This window comes from Triticum dicoccoides, chromosome 3A (assembly GCF_002162155.2).
Source record: "Triticum dicoccoides isolate Atlit2015 ecotype Zavitan chromosome 3A, WEW_v2.0, whole genome shotgun sequence".
Classification (NCBI taxonomy): domain Eukaryota; kingdom Viridiplantae; phylum Streptophyta; class Magnoliopsida; order Poales; family Poaceae; genus Triticum; species Triticum dicoccoides.
Window position 1 is genome coordinate 645909307 of NC_041384.1, and position 15420 is coordinate 645924726.

The following is a 15420-nucleotide window of genomic DNA, read 5'->3' on the forward strand; positions in this document are numbered from 1 at the left end:
CCATTCAAGAGAACCCTCGAAGATGAGGAACAAAGGAGAGTCACAATCCACTCCCGAAATTTGCTAGGGAAGCCACGCCTCCGCAGGAGGTCAAGAAAATACTCCCACTTGACGGAGTCAAAGGCCTTGTGAATATCCAGCTTGAACAGGAGAGAAGGGGTCTTGCTCTTGTGCAGGCGACGAGCAAGGTTCCTAATAGACATGAAGTTGTCATGGATACTCCGCATTTTGATGAAGGCACTTTGGGCGTTGGAGACGAGGGCGGACATGTGCGGTCCAAGCCTACTAGAGAGCACTTTGGCGATGAGCTTGGCGACCGCATGAATGAGACTAATAGGCATGAAGTCAACGATGCTCTCCGCCCCATCCTTCTTGGGAAGCAACACAATATTCGCAGAGTTGAGCCAGTGGAGGTTTGTTGTGTGTAGGGAGTTGAAGCGCTGGATCACCGCCATGAGGTCGAGCTTGACGATGGCCCAACACTTCTTGAAGAACAGGCCGGTGAAGCCATACGGCCCCGGGGCCTTGTCGCTAGGCATGCTATTTATTGCCTCGAGGACCTCCTCCTCGGTGAAGGGTGAATCAAGCTCGTGCAGGTCATGCGTGCCTCGAGGACCTCCTCCTCAGTGAAGGGCGAATCAAGCTCGTGCAGGTCATGCGACTCCAGATTGAGCTCCTCCCAATTGAAGTCCGTCGTACTTCCGCTTCCTCTTTTCATGACATGCGAGAAGTGGTCATGGATTATCTTCTCCTTGGCCTTGCGTTCGGTTACCCACCCTTGATCGTTCATGATGCGGTGGATGTGGTTTTTTCTCCTCCGCGCGTTGACTCGACCGTGAAAGAACTTGGTGTTGGCATCTCCTTCTTTGATGTTAGCGATTTGGGCACACCACTTTTTGCGTGCTTTCTCAAGCACAGCCAAGCTTATCACCCTTCTCTTAAGGCGAGCACGAAGGTCACGCTCCTTAGAGGAGAGAAGCCTGCTCTCCTGGGCAATGTCGAGGCGAAGGATAACCAATAGGGTGGCGTGAAGATGGACCTTAGCCTTGGAGAAGAGGCCTCTACTCCACTCCGAGAGCCACATGGTCGTCTTCTTTAGCTTGTGGAAAAGCAGAATGTAAGGGTCGGTGTGCTCAATTGGCTCTGCCCAGGCCTTTTGGACCACTTCGATGAATCCGGGCATAGACGCCCAAAAGTTCTCGAATCTAAAGGTCCTAGGCCTCTGCGGCCCCTTATCCTCGGCCCCTTATCCTCGGAAAGCAGAAGGGGGAAATGGCCAAAGAGAGACAAAGATAGCGCATGGAGAACATGATCATCAAAGGTTGTGTCCCACTCCGCATTGCAAAAGAAAGAGTCAAGCTTGCACAAGGTAGGATTTGACCTCTCATTGCTCCAAGTGAACCTCCTGTTCTGGAGATGGATTTCTTTGAGCTCACACTAATGGAGAGAAGCCCGGAACCGGTTGATTCGGTTGCAATTTACATTCCACTTGTTCTTGTCCCTAGCTCGGTAAATCTGGTTGAAATCCCCGAAGGCTAACCAAGCCACCCCCGCAGGTGGCTTCTGTGCAACAAGCTCAGCAAAGAACACATCTTTGAGCAAGTGGTCGGTAGGGCCGTAGACGGTGGTTAGCTTGAAGCTCACGCCCGAGTCACGGACCCGAATCATGGCCGAGAGGCAGAAGGTAGTAACGGTGATGTTGGACAGTTCCACCAAGAGATCATCCCAAAGGAGCTGGATACCCCCCCCCCCCGTGCCATTTGTCGGACGCTGCACAAAGCTGCGCAATCTATGGCCCCCCAAAAAAGCCGCTGTGAACAGGTCGATATTGCCGAGCTTCGTCTCTTGGAGGCACACAACATGGCAAGAGGAGGAAGCGATACTGGCGTTGACTGTCGACCGCCTATCAGGGCAATTGAGGCCCCTGACATTCCAGCTCAAAAAATTGATTGGTTGTGTCAACATGATCTAACCATGATAGCCCTTGACCAAAGCCACATAACATGTGCCAGGATAGTGGAGTTCGAATCAGCAGCATACAGACTACAAAAAGATACAAAAGCCAACTTCAACGGGTGTACAGCCACCCCTACAGACCTGAAACAAGGCGTCACCACAATACGCCCATACAGCACACTTCCAGTATAAATCTGGACCTCTAAGCACGTACGCATATTAACTAACATTGGAAACTGAAGGCCCTAGGCGTATCGGCATATTGAGCAGCAACTCAAGTTGCTGCCTGATGCAGCATAGCCTCCTCGTCAATCCTCTCTAGGTCCAGCGCGGCTCTACCTCCATGCGTCAGGAGCGCCTCTTCCACAGCAGCAGCATCAATGTCGTCGAGCTTGAATAGGCCCCTCATGGCTATGAGCACCTCCGGCGAAAGCTGCTCCTTGAAGCGGTCCGCGAATGCGTACAGGGCAGCCGCAGTCACGTCCTCACCGTCTTTGACGATGCCCAGAGAACGGCAAACCAGGATTTCAACCGCACGAGCCACGGGCGTGACCTTCGGACGAGCCGTCACACGAGGCATGAGAACAGTCATGTTTCTAACTTTTCCCATCAATTTTCCCCAACGCTTCCTATTTTTAAGCAGGACACACATCAGAACTCTATTGTTCCTAGCTACATGTTCTTCTTCCATTTTGGCTTCTCATTTGTTGACACGGCAGCTATGTATCACTCCACTAGACCTTTTTCCCTTCTCATTGTTGCTTTGGCTACTACCACTTTAGTATTGCATGTAGCGAAGACTCAAACATGGACGGTATAAAAAGACGGCGCAAGTGCATTATGGTTGAAAGGGTACTCACAGATGTGCAAGGAAAAGGTTTGCGGATGTATTTCATTTGGCCAGTCGCCCAGGGACGTGAATTTTTGGGACATGCGGCCATGCGCTGCCGCAATCAAGCCCGTCCGCCCGCGCATCGCGATGACTACTTTTAATAGGACATTAGGGAATACAGGGCAGGCTAATTTTCCAGCTTCTGAAATACATCTCATTATACGGTACATAGTGTGGACCAGCCCCGCATTCAATACCGTACGAATACACCAGCCATGCAACGCTCAGGCAATGGAATAATTGCTCTTTCTGTTGGGTGGACATAATTGTGTGCTCGCCCGAATTTGTTTCTCGCACTGCTCATCTTGTCTTCCCGTCGTCTGTGGACGAACAGAGCTAGGTCTGGCGATGGATTCTGCACAAACGGAGATCAGGTCAGCCCGTTGAAACCATCTTTCTGATTTGTCCTTCACCTATGCCTTTGGGTGTCTTTCTTTCACATGTTTTGATCTAGATTTTGGTTGGATCCCCTAGCTTAAAGTCATTGTTGGCCGCGAGTTCTTGGTCTGGGTCAGCCGGTGAGACGGACCCGCCATCCCCATCTGTTTGCCTTGTTTCTGCAAATCAATCGGGGCGCCTCTGTACACTGCGAGAGGTTGCTGAAGATGACCCAGGCGGCAGATTTGCGGATATGCTAAATTCTGTTGAGGGTGTTGCTGAAGATGGATCATCCATAGTAGATTGCTGGGTGCATTTACATTTTGCAGGGGCAGCTGGGCGTATTCACTCTTCTGCTGTGTCTTTACTAGATGCATCGCATGTGGGCTGGAGGAGCGATGAATTATTGCCGTTGGCCTGGGTGTGGTGCACACGCACTGCATGGGGTTAATGCCATGCATGTGTCTGGCCGTGGTTTAAATAAATTTGCATCGTTCCGCGAGATTAGTCTGACTTACTAATTCACAAATGCTCATAAATGATGGATATGTATTAAAGATAATCCAGCCGCCTGCATACGTATGTTTGTCTGCAGCTGGAGCTGGGAGGACAGGTGCACATTACATGGACATGGAGCAAGCGGATAAGAAAAATGCATAACGGAAGAACAAATCCCTCGACCGCTCGGGTGGTGGGGAGTCGGCGCTTGGCGGCGGCAGTTCGGGGGCCTTCGTCCTCGCCAGATCTGGAGGCATGCTACTCCCTCCTTCCCGCTCCTTCCCCTTTGCGCTTGTGGCCGGTGGATGCTGCTGGCTCCGGTGCTTCTGGGGATGGTGGTGCAGATTGGGACCGGGGGAAACCCTAGGCCGGCTGGTTCGGCTCGACAGCGGCGTCAGCTTCGGGCGACGCATCCTTCCTGAAGGCGGTGTCGTGGTCCTTATTCTTGTCACCTCCGGTCCTCTCCCGGGTGAAAACCCAAAATCCGGTCTAGATTGGGCAGCGGTGGCGCCATGGGCGTCATCCCCTCCTTGGAGGCGTTGCCTGGGGAGCTAGGATTCGGGTGTGGGCTCATCAAGTGGGGGCTTTGGCTGCCGGCTGGATTTCTGCAGCTGCTCGCGGCGGCTTTCATGTTGTGCAGAGTGCCCCTTGTATCTTTAGGGTGTTTCCTGTTTTTGGTGTTCGCGTCGGAGGAGCGGCGTGGCATCTGGTACGTCGACAACGGCGAGTCTCGGCGGCATGGAGCAGTAGGGGTATTGCCGATGGGCGTGTGATGATGGATGAGCGCAGGATGGTGGCGCTGTCTGGCGTCATGGTGGCGTCGATGGCAGAGAGGCCTGGCACGGTTCATGCAACAGTACAGCTCTGAAGATGAATTGATGGTACGTGGCTGCGGCGGCCTCATAACCGGCAGGGGGCCTGGTTGAAGAGCATGCGGGACTGGTGGGTGCCCATACCCGGAAGGAGTCCTGATTGGGACCTCGGGTCTCAGATGTTAGGTTTGGCTGCGAGGTCTGTTTGGTATTAGGCCCAGACCATCAGCGCTCCTTTATCAGTTAGATAGGAGTAGCGACAGAGGTTGCGAAGATGGTGGCTTTGGTCTTACTGTTGTACGACTTTGTAAGGTCTTGTATTATAATCAATAAAGTGGTCGTATGCATCGTCCAGATGTAGAGGCCGGGGGTATTCCTCCTTTTCGAAAAAAAAATCCATCGCACGAGGGGGAGCTTCAGAACTTGTGGATGCAGGGAATGGTCATTAGCAGCATGTTGGCGACCCCCAAGATGAAAATGTTCGTCACCCATGCTTGATTCTGCTCAAGCAGTGTGACGTGCCGATACACAGATGCATGTCAAATCAGATGTCCCCAGCGGGCGCTAAAGTACTGATTTAAACCAGATTTTATTTTTTGTGATTCAAGTTAATTATGAAGAATGGAGGCAAGTGATTTTTCAGTGATAAAATCGATGCATGTAAGAGTTTTAAATCAGTAGTCTGAAACAAGTAACGAAACTAAAATACCTCATTTTCCAAATTGAACAATACTGGATGGAGAGCTCTAGTGTGATTATGGACAGGGTGCATGCTTCCAATGTAGTTAACGCTTCACGACATGCTCCGGGGCCATCTTCTAATCAATAGCATGGATCAATGTAGTTATTGTCATGCAGCTGGCCATTTGTACTGACATGTTGATCAACTCATGTCTTCAATGCGCGAGTCTGCCTTCTGGGTCATCTCCTGGCAAGGTCAGAAGTAATGCATAAACTGTACTAATTGTATACGGTGGATGAAATTCATTATACATGCTTGAGGTATTAGAGCTGCACGAATCGTGTGAAAACGGTCGGTCTTAATAACGACCTCGCGTGGCTGTATGTCCACTCATGATTTATCAAGTCGCCCAGTCTCTTCAGTAATTAAAGAATACTTCTTCATTAACTTGTGCACATGAGTAGACCACATGCAAAATATCATCCGATGACTATTGACGAATATCCACTAGGTAAGGAGTTAGTCTTACTTAGATTTAGCAACATGTCAGTACTTCTGCTTTCGAATAAAATAAAATAAATATTTACACTAAGATTTCCAGCTGGCCATGGGCCTGTGACTGCACAACAAATGGGTTAGCAAATGCAGTACTTTTTCTGTAGTGATCTAAACATTGTTATATTTCTTTACGAAGGGAGTAACATTCTAATTGCACCAAAAATTTCTTCCTAGCTGGCTGCGAAGCGAGAAACGTGTGGCTTCAAAAATCTCACGTCAAGACCAAGACTTGAGGTGCTGCATGCTTGCGTCGCACCACATGTGAAGTGGGACACTGCAAAGTATACCCACGTGGTTGCATTGCATGGAAGCATGTCATGCATGACTTGTTTTGCACAGAGAAGGAACGAAGCAAAAGTCTGCACGCGCGGCCGGTGAACGAAACAGAAGTCTCTTGTCTCGACCCGTCCACACAGCACATCGGCTTTGCAAATTCACTCCCCTGACTTCCAAACAGCACAGCGGCTAGGAGGCCGACCACGCCAGCTTCAAGTTTCCGAGGACTAAAAGGTGGTCGGCGCCGGCACTAAACTAGCACCAGCCCGTCTCCGTAGGCCGGACAGGTATTCAGAGACCTACGTACATTTGCAATTTTGCATGCGTGCGTGCTTCGTAGAGTTCTCAAAAGATCAAGATCGAAGAGCACGCTCGTTTGCTTCCTGCAATGGAGAATCGCGGCGGCCGCTGCACAGCTTGTTTGTCGCCAGTGTGGTGGCACTTGTTTTTCTTTATTTGCAAAAATAATTCAGATCTATTATTAAAGTACAAAAAACCTCAAACATAATAAAAATTACATCAAAATACTGAGACCATCGAAGGATTATTATTGCCGTCAGAACGAGCCACGGATACGCCATCATCCTGGCTCTCATTGACTGGAGATCTTCGTCGCACGCTTCGTGCGGTGCGTCGATGCAGCGTGGCCCATGCCGTCAAAGCAGAAATATCACAAGTATGGCCGTGCCTTGGGCAGCGATCGGACATGCAACACCTTTAATGCTGCTTTACGTCTAATATTGGTGAAACAAACCTCACGCCAATGTGTTCTAGATGTGTATGTACGGAAGAACAATCAACATGGGGCAAGTCACCTGAAAAAATTATTTTGGTCAGTCAATTCCTATCTGCCGTTGGATAGTACAAAATGAACGGTCAAGATTGCATCTTCAACCTCCTGCTGCTTGCTTCTTCAACTTCAAACCGCCTCGTTGCCGCCTGCTTCCGCCACCCCGCGGCCCGCAGCGCTTCGCACACACTCGCCACACCGCCCTTCCCCCAACCACGGCCCACCGTCGTGCTGCTGGCCATCCCTCTAGCCCCGATGCCGATGGAGATTTTCCCCGGCGACCTTGCACTACCGCCGTGATGCCACCCCCACCACCGTTGCCCTCCGGCGAACTTCTTCGCCCTTCTAAAAATCGACTGACCCAAAACCAAAGTCGGTCAACTGATGACATTTAGCTAATGTGTCTATTGACCCAAAACCGAAGTCAATCAACTGATGACATTTAGCTAATGTGTCTATTGACCCAAAACCGAAGTCAGTCGACTGACATTTAGCTAATGTGTCTATTGTTTGTTCAAGTGTCTGTTCAAGAAGCCTTTCTTCCTTCTTTGTTCTTCTTCGTGTTGGCTTGTCCGTACCCGAAACAGAACATGTAATTCTTGTTCTGCTCGTTCTGGAAGGTTCTGGAAGCTGCGGAATCAATCCCGCCTGGGGCCCTCATCTTTTGTAAGGTTCTATGATGCGGAATCAATCCATCTTCTGGCCTGCATCTTGTAATAACCACGGTAAATGCTGAATCAGGGACCGTACTAAATGATGTTAAACACGTCGGATGTTATGATAGACAATCGGCACATTCCTCCCTGTTCCAAATACATGTAATATCTTGCCCTCTCATGTTCGGCATTAATGGAGAAAATGATGAATGCGGTCAGGACTTCAGTGGTACCCATTCCGGCAAGATTTACCGCATTCCAGATCCGTGGGGTTCTGATTTCCGGATCAGCTAGAGCTAGGAGCAGAAAACACTTGTTTGCAATCTACCCTTGTCTTATGTTTTTCCGTGTTTTTTGTGGTATCTCCTCGCAGGTTTTCCCTAGTATATCGGACGTACCAGTGAACTATTAAGCCGTAAAAAGATGACTTGCATTCGTGCATAATCCATGGTTTCTTGCAAACTGTTTGCTTGTATTTTTCACTAGAGAAATTCAAATGATGCATGGTTTCTTGAAATTAGTAAGTGTTTTAAAATACAAGTGATCTTTGGGGAACTCGCATTTCACAAGCACTCAACATTGGAGATACTAGGCTTGGCACGCATATGCTCACCCGTCACTAAACACTTCCCCTGGATTTGGAAGCAACGGGCCACGATGTGTCTCCGGTGTGTAGCTAAATCCCACTAGCTTTCATCTGTCTCATCGAATGATCGGAGAGGGGAATGACCACAAGAATAACACATGAAGGGACGAGCGAGCTGAACACAGGGATGAGTTGCTTGTTGAGAAGCTCGATGCTCCTTGTGCTGGCATATCCGGCCGCGGAAGGGATATCATGGCCAAATCAAGAGGATGGCCAAGTTGTTGGGGTAAAAGCTGTAGACGACCACTGGAGTAATCGGCAAGATGCCGGAGCATGAGAATAGTGTCATTTTCTATCCTTCTCCATCAAATTTTCCCAATGCATCCCATTCTTAAGACACACATCAAAACTCTGGTTCCTAGTTACATGTTCTTCCATTTTGGCTTCTCCTTTCTTAAAATGGCTACTATGTATCATTCCACTAGACCTTTTTCTCTCCTCGGTGCTTTGCTTGGGTCGTTACCACAACCACTTCTCTATTGTAGATGGTTTGATGAATCAATATTATGTAGCGAAGACTCAAATATGGGTGGTATATAAAGACAGCAAAAAGTGCATTCATGGTCGAGGAGTTGCGCAATGAAAGGTTCATGGGTGCATTTCATTCGGTCAGACTCTTCAACTTACTTTAACTGAGAGCACCTCTGTATTTGTGCACATGAATAGAGCATATGTAAAGTAGCATCCTACTATTATTGACAAACATCCAGCAGGTGTAGAGTCACTCCTAATAGATTTTGTATCATGCCATTATACTATTTGACCAAAGCAGAGAGCTAGGTTACAACATGTACGAGAGGTCAACACATGAGCTCTCTCTCTCCCGAAACCCATCTAGGGTTAGGCCGCCTCCACCCTCTCCCTACCGCCATCGAATCACCACCGGACAAAGCCCGGGCGGGGGGAGGATGGCAGCAATGGGGCATCCCTCCCACGTAGTTATGGGCGTGGTTGCAGCGGCTCTCGTGTGGCATCCAGGTGGAGATGGTGGTGACCTTGGCTGGCGGTGTTGGCCCGTGGTGGAGGGCACCTCATCTTCGGTAACTTCGGCCGGCGCGGCGGCTTCCTGGAATAGTACATTGGTTGTTGAATGTTGTGGCATTCACGACGGCATCCTGAGCAGTCATATCTGGCACATCGTCTCAGTTGGCGGTGAGGTCAGTGCCTCCCTCATTGTGGTGGCGCCCTCATCACTCAGGAAGTGTTTGTGCCAGTGTGGGGGTGGCGACACTTGCAGGTCTTCCCGCATTCGTTCGGCAATGTGGGGGTGCGAAGGAAGATTTGCTCCGGGCAAAAGTTGACATCGCGACGCCTGCGGACGTCACACTCCTCCTGGGGGTCATTATCGAGCTCTTCTACATCCTCAGCTCTCAGGTCACATCTTCGGGGCAAGGTCGAGCGGCGCGAGATTCCCTCTTGAGGGTGTCGCCTTGAAGTTTGTTGTACGCTGGGTGCTTTCCTAGGGCTGGACTAGCACGACATCGGGGACAAGGTGGAGCATCGTAGCATCTACCGCATCGACGACAATGAGTCTCAGTGGTGTGGTGTTGCAGGGGCTCTGTTGGGAAACGTAGCATGGAAAACAAAAAAAATTCTACGCTCACGCAAAGATCTATCCGTGGAGATGCATAGCAACGAGGGGGAGAGTGTGCCCATGTACCCTCGTAGACCGAAAGCGGAAGTGTTGACTTCTTCTAGCTCCGACCGATCAAGCACCGAACGTACGGCACCTCCAAATTCTGCACACGTTCAGCTCGGTGACGTCCCTCGCCTTATTGATCCGGCAGCACGACGGCGTGGTGACGGTGATGGTGAAGTGATCCGTGCAGGGATTCGCTTAAGCACCGCGAGAATATGACGGGGGGGTGTAAACTATGGAGGAGGCGCCACACACGGCTAACAATTGATGTTCTATATGCTAGGCGCCCCTCCTCATATACATAGGTGGGAGGGAGAGGGGAGAGGCCAAGGGGTGCCCTAAGTGGGGCCGAAACCCACTTGGGCTCCTGCCCTGGTTCCCCCCCCCCCCCTTCCTTGTATGGGCGCCAGGGGAAGGAAGGGGAGGTGGCGCCCCCTTCCTTTCTCCCCTGAGGAGGGGAAGGAAGGAGGGACTTGCCCTCCCACTTTTCCATTCCCTAGGGCTGGCTGGCCTGGTGGAGGGGCACACCAGCCCCTTCTGGGATGGTTTGTCCCTCCCTTGGCCCATTAAGCCCATATCATTGCCGGGGGTGCCCGGAACCCCTTCCGGTGACCCTATATGTACTCGGTACCCTTCGGAACACTTCCGGTGTCCGAATACCATCGTCCTATATATATCAATCTTTACCTCTCGACCATTTCAAGACTCCTCGCCATGTCTGTGATCTCATCTGGGACTCCGAACAACATTCGGTCACCAAATCACATAACTCATATAATACAATATCGTCATCGAACGTTAAGCGTGCGGACCCTATGGGTTCGAGAACTATGTAGACATGACTGAGACACCTCTCCGGTCAATAACCAATAGCGGAATCTGGATGCTCATATTGGCTCCTCCATATTCAACGAAGATCTTTATCGGTCGAACAGTTATGAGAACATACGTTATTCCCTTTGTCCATCGGTATGTTACTTACCCGAGATTCGATCGTCAGTATCTTCATACCTAGTTCAATCTCGTTACCGGCAAGTCTCTTTACTCATTCCGTAATACATCACCTAGTGACCAACTCCTTAGTCATTTGCTTGCAAGCTTATGATGTGTATTGCCGAGAGGGCCTAGAGATACCTCTCTGTTACTCGGAGTGACAAATCCTAATCTCGATCTATGCCAACCCAACAAACACCTTCGGAGATACCTGTAGAGCATCTTTATCATCATGCAGTTATGTTGTGACGTCTGATATCACACAAGGCATTCCTCCGGTATCCAGGAGTTGCATAATCTCATAGTCGAAGGAATATGTATTTGACATTAAGAAAGCAATAGCAATAAACTGAACAATCATTATGCTAAGCTAATGGATGGGTCTTGTCCATCACATCATTCTCCTAATGATGTGATCCCGTTATCAAATGACAACTCATGCCCATGGTCAGAAAACCTTAACTATCTTTGATCAATGAGCTAGTCAAGTAGAGGCTTACTAGGGACAAAGTGTTTGTCTATGTATTCACACATGTATTTACGTTTTCGGTCAATACAATACTAGCATGAATAATAAACATTTATCATGAATAAAGAAATATAAAATAACAACTTTATTATTGCCTCTAGGGCATATTTACTTCAGGCTCGACGGAGGATGTGTGATGATGGACACACGCATGGCGGTGGCGACGTTTGGTGCCATGGCGCCATTGATGGTAGGCCGGTCTAACAAGGATGATGCAGATTTCTTCTTGGAGATGGATCATCAGTTCGATGGTGGTGGTGGCTTCTGAGGTGTGTGCATGTGGTGTACACTTTGGGTTAGTTGCACCAGGTGTATGCTCCTGGTACATCATGCAAGCGGATAGGAGTTAGATGTTGGGGAGTGATGACACTCCCCATTATTAAGTGTGTAAGTGTGAGTGGTGGACTCGGGTTGTTTTATGTATGTTCTTGTCAGACCTTTGTTGAATAATTGAATAAAGATGGATGTGTGCATCTATTGATGCCGAGGCTTGGGGTTTCAACCTCCTTTTTGAAAAAACTATTTGACCAAACCAATGAGGCCATACATGGGTATTCAACTAGGAGAGAAACATGAGTAAACTCCATGCAATGCATTCAACAACAAAGAACGTCGCGTGAATAACAGCATAGACAGGTTCAACCAATGAAGGTTGTACCTAGAGTTCTACCCCTAGAACTTGAGCTCATGCACTCATAGAGCACCACTAAGTCGATGTTGCCCTATGCGGCCATCACCTACTGATCCGTCATTGCACAGCGGCATAGACGCACAATCCAAACGTGGACCTAGCCACAAAGATAGAACCATGTCCATGCAACACTTGCTGCTGAGAAGCACATAAGAATGCCCGTCATCCCCGCCGATCCCATGCCACTAAAGGCCTAACTACTGACACAGAGCCAATTTGGACCACTCACACTGAGCACCTTGGACAAGGGTGGAATCCCGGCATCGAGCAAAAGTTGAGTCGCCACATGCCATCTTGGACCATGTAGAGCACTCAAAATCTCCGCATCGAGCGGGAGACATCCAATGTCTGAAGCACGCCGCCATGAACCTTGAATAAGAGGCTAAACCCATCGATCTTACGCCTCGCATAGATGGTTAGCAGCATGGGGTCGCGCCGCCATGTGCAAAATAACCAATGCGCACGCAACTATACAGTCACAAATTGCCTCCATACAAAGACCGGGAAGATGCATTGCCATCGTGAATCACCACCACCATTGTTGATGCCATGACCGGCAGCCATGCTTCCCAATTGAATAATTAAATTGTATGAAGATATGTAAACTATGTAAATAGCGCTACTCCCTCCATTCCAACATATTCAGTGTGCATGCTCTACCCTAATAAACAAGTTGACCATGCAGCCAGTTTTGTTTACAAACTGGTAAAACCAGTTTTTATGCGACTTGAGGCTTATTGTGTTTGTTGCTACTGTTAAAGAGCTATCTCTTTGCAATCTTTGGCTTTTCTTCTATGCAGCCACCCTTTGGCAATTGTGTCCTTAGCAACAAGTGGTCTTGCATTCCAAAGGCAATGCAATTAGCTTAGTTTGGATGTTTAGATTAAGAGTTCCTAGTGTCCATTTCTGCTTTCATGTTACTGGATATCTTAGTTCCCTGAATCATAATTATTCCGCAAGAAGTTCTGAAACAATGTAGCTTGCATGGATTGGAAAATACATTGTCTCTGCTGCCTTAATCTAGCTGCAATTACCATTATAGTTTGTCTGGTGTCCTCCAAGTGTCCACAAAGCGGCTCAGGGAAGTAACGAGCAGGAGCACTAGGTTTTTTTAGGAAAAGAAGGAGCACTGGTGTGTCCTAGATCTACCGACCAATTTGGTCTTGCGTGTCAGTTTTGTGTGGTGTTGTTTTATCGTAAAAAAAAGACAGGTTCAGGCAAGAGCGCCGAGGTGCGCCCCAGATCTTAGTGTGGGTCACTGGTGGAAGAGCATCAAGGAAAGAAATGGCAAGAGGCCAGGGCACAAGAGCAATACCGACTTCTATGTTTTCACATCAATTTCCCCCAACGCCTCCTATTCTTAAGTAAGACACGCATCCAGACTCCGATTCTTAGTCACATGCTCTTTCATTTTTGGCTTCTTGACATGGCTACTAGGTACCACTTCACTAGACCGTTTTCTCTCCTAGGTTCCTGCTTTGGCTGTTACCGCTCCACTATTCTACATTGTTTGATGAATCAATAGTACATGGTGAAGAGGCAAACATGGTTCGTATATAAAGACATCAAAAGGTATTGATGGTTAATAAGATGTACAACAAAAAGGTATGTGAGTGCATTTCATTCGCTTAGACTCTTCAAGATAATTAACTGAGAGCACCTCTGTATTTGTGCACATGAATAGAGCATACACAAAGTGGCATCATAGTATTACTGACGAACATCTGGTAGGTATGGAGTCACTCCAGATAGATTTTTTAACATATGCCTTATACTCATTCAAATATCACTTTAAGATTTCTGATGACCACATGCAGATTAAAGCCATAGGTTTGTAGATAACCTGCAATAAATTAGGAGAAGACGATATCTTTAAGACGTAATCATTCTAGCAATTTCATATTGCCTAGAGAATGGCATAAACTCCCACACGGATTTGGCCCTTCAGCATATGATGAATACCACCTAACCAGTTACTAAAAAAATTGAAATACTCGTTGATGGTGCTAAATTGTATGTAGCATGAACCATGCACCAGATCAAGGTAGTAAACGGCCATGACAAAAATAAATGATGAATTGTCTCCTCCTAATCACAAAAATAACATTTTTGCTGCCATGCCAGTTAGGCTTAGCAAGGTTATCTTTGGTAAGAACTACATCCCTCTGCAAAATCCACACGAGAACTTCGATCTTGCAAGGAACCTTTGTTTCCAAATATGCTTTCTGGGAAAAATAGGTCCAGAATCTATGAGATCCGCATACATAGACTTCATAGTGAAGACACCATTAGTGGTTAATCTCCGCTCGAATTAATCTTCCATCTGAGTTAGATTAATTGACATCAATCTAGAACTCAAATGCATCCACTTAGTTCATTTCTCACCCAGCAACGCCCTAAACTATTGGATGTTCAAAGGGCCGCCCCGAAGATCAGAAGCCACTGAATCCTCTTTTGTGAACACAAAATTATACATGGTCGGGTATTGTAGAACTAATGGCATGTCACCCGACCAGGTATCATCCCAATAACTCGTCGATTGGTCATCACCAATCTTTAAGGAACCTCTCTTAAAAAAGGATGATTTGACATTCATCAAGCCCATAGACTGATAGTGCACGTCCTACCCCCTCCCCACCCCCTTGCACCCTCCTGCCCCGCGCAGGATGGTGCTTCCAGGATAGGGTCGTCGTCGGTCGAAGCATCACCAGACGCCGCTTGATCCTTGCCGCATTGGTTGCCTGAGCTCGTCAATTCACTGCAATGCTCGCCGCCATCGCAGCATGTGGGTGCAAAACTATCATATGCATCATCGGCTCACTCCGTAGGTTCTCCTGTCGCCGATTGAAGCTTTTTTTTAATCTACTGTTGAAGTTTTTGTGCCAATGTAGCAGCTTTTTTGGTTGTGCGGTGCCCTGGTTGAAGCTTTTCTGTAAATGGTTGCAGCTTTTCTGGTTGAGCAGTGATTGATTGAAGTTTTCTGCATCGTCGGTTGAAGCTTTTTCTGTCAATGGTTGCAACAATGCAATCGGTGGTTTCAACATCGCCTTTGTCGGTCACGCGCCATCGCTCGCGTTGGTTGCAAGCAAAAGGATCCTATAGTCCTAGCATGTCAAGCCTCTGTTTCAGCACCCGCCCATCACTCTTGCAGCATGTTCCCTCGACGCATTTGCATCTCGTGTGTGGCAGAGCTGAGGATTGCGTGTGAGGGAGAGGAATAAGGAGGCACTGGTTGTGGCCGTTTCTCCGCCCCATGATGGTTCGCCCTAGTAGCAGGCGGTGGTGGTTGGTTTGCAGCAGCAGCACCCCAATTCGCCCAACGAGTCACGATGGTGAGGGAAGAGAAGGCGAGCAACATGTCCTGAAAAGGTAGAATAAAGGAGTGTTGCTTATGTATAAGAAACGAGAGGTGGGGGTAGGGCAT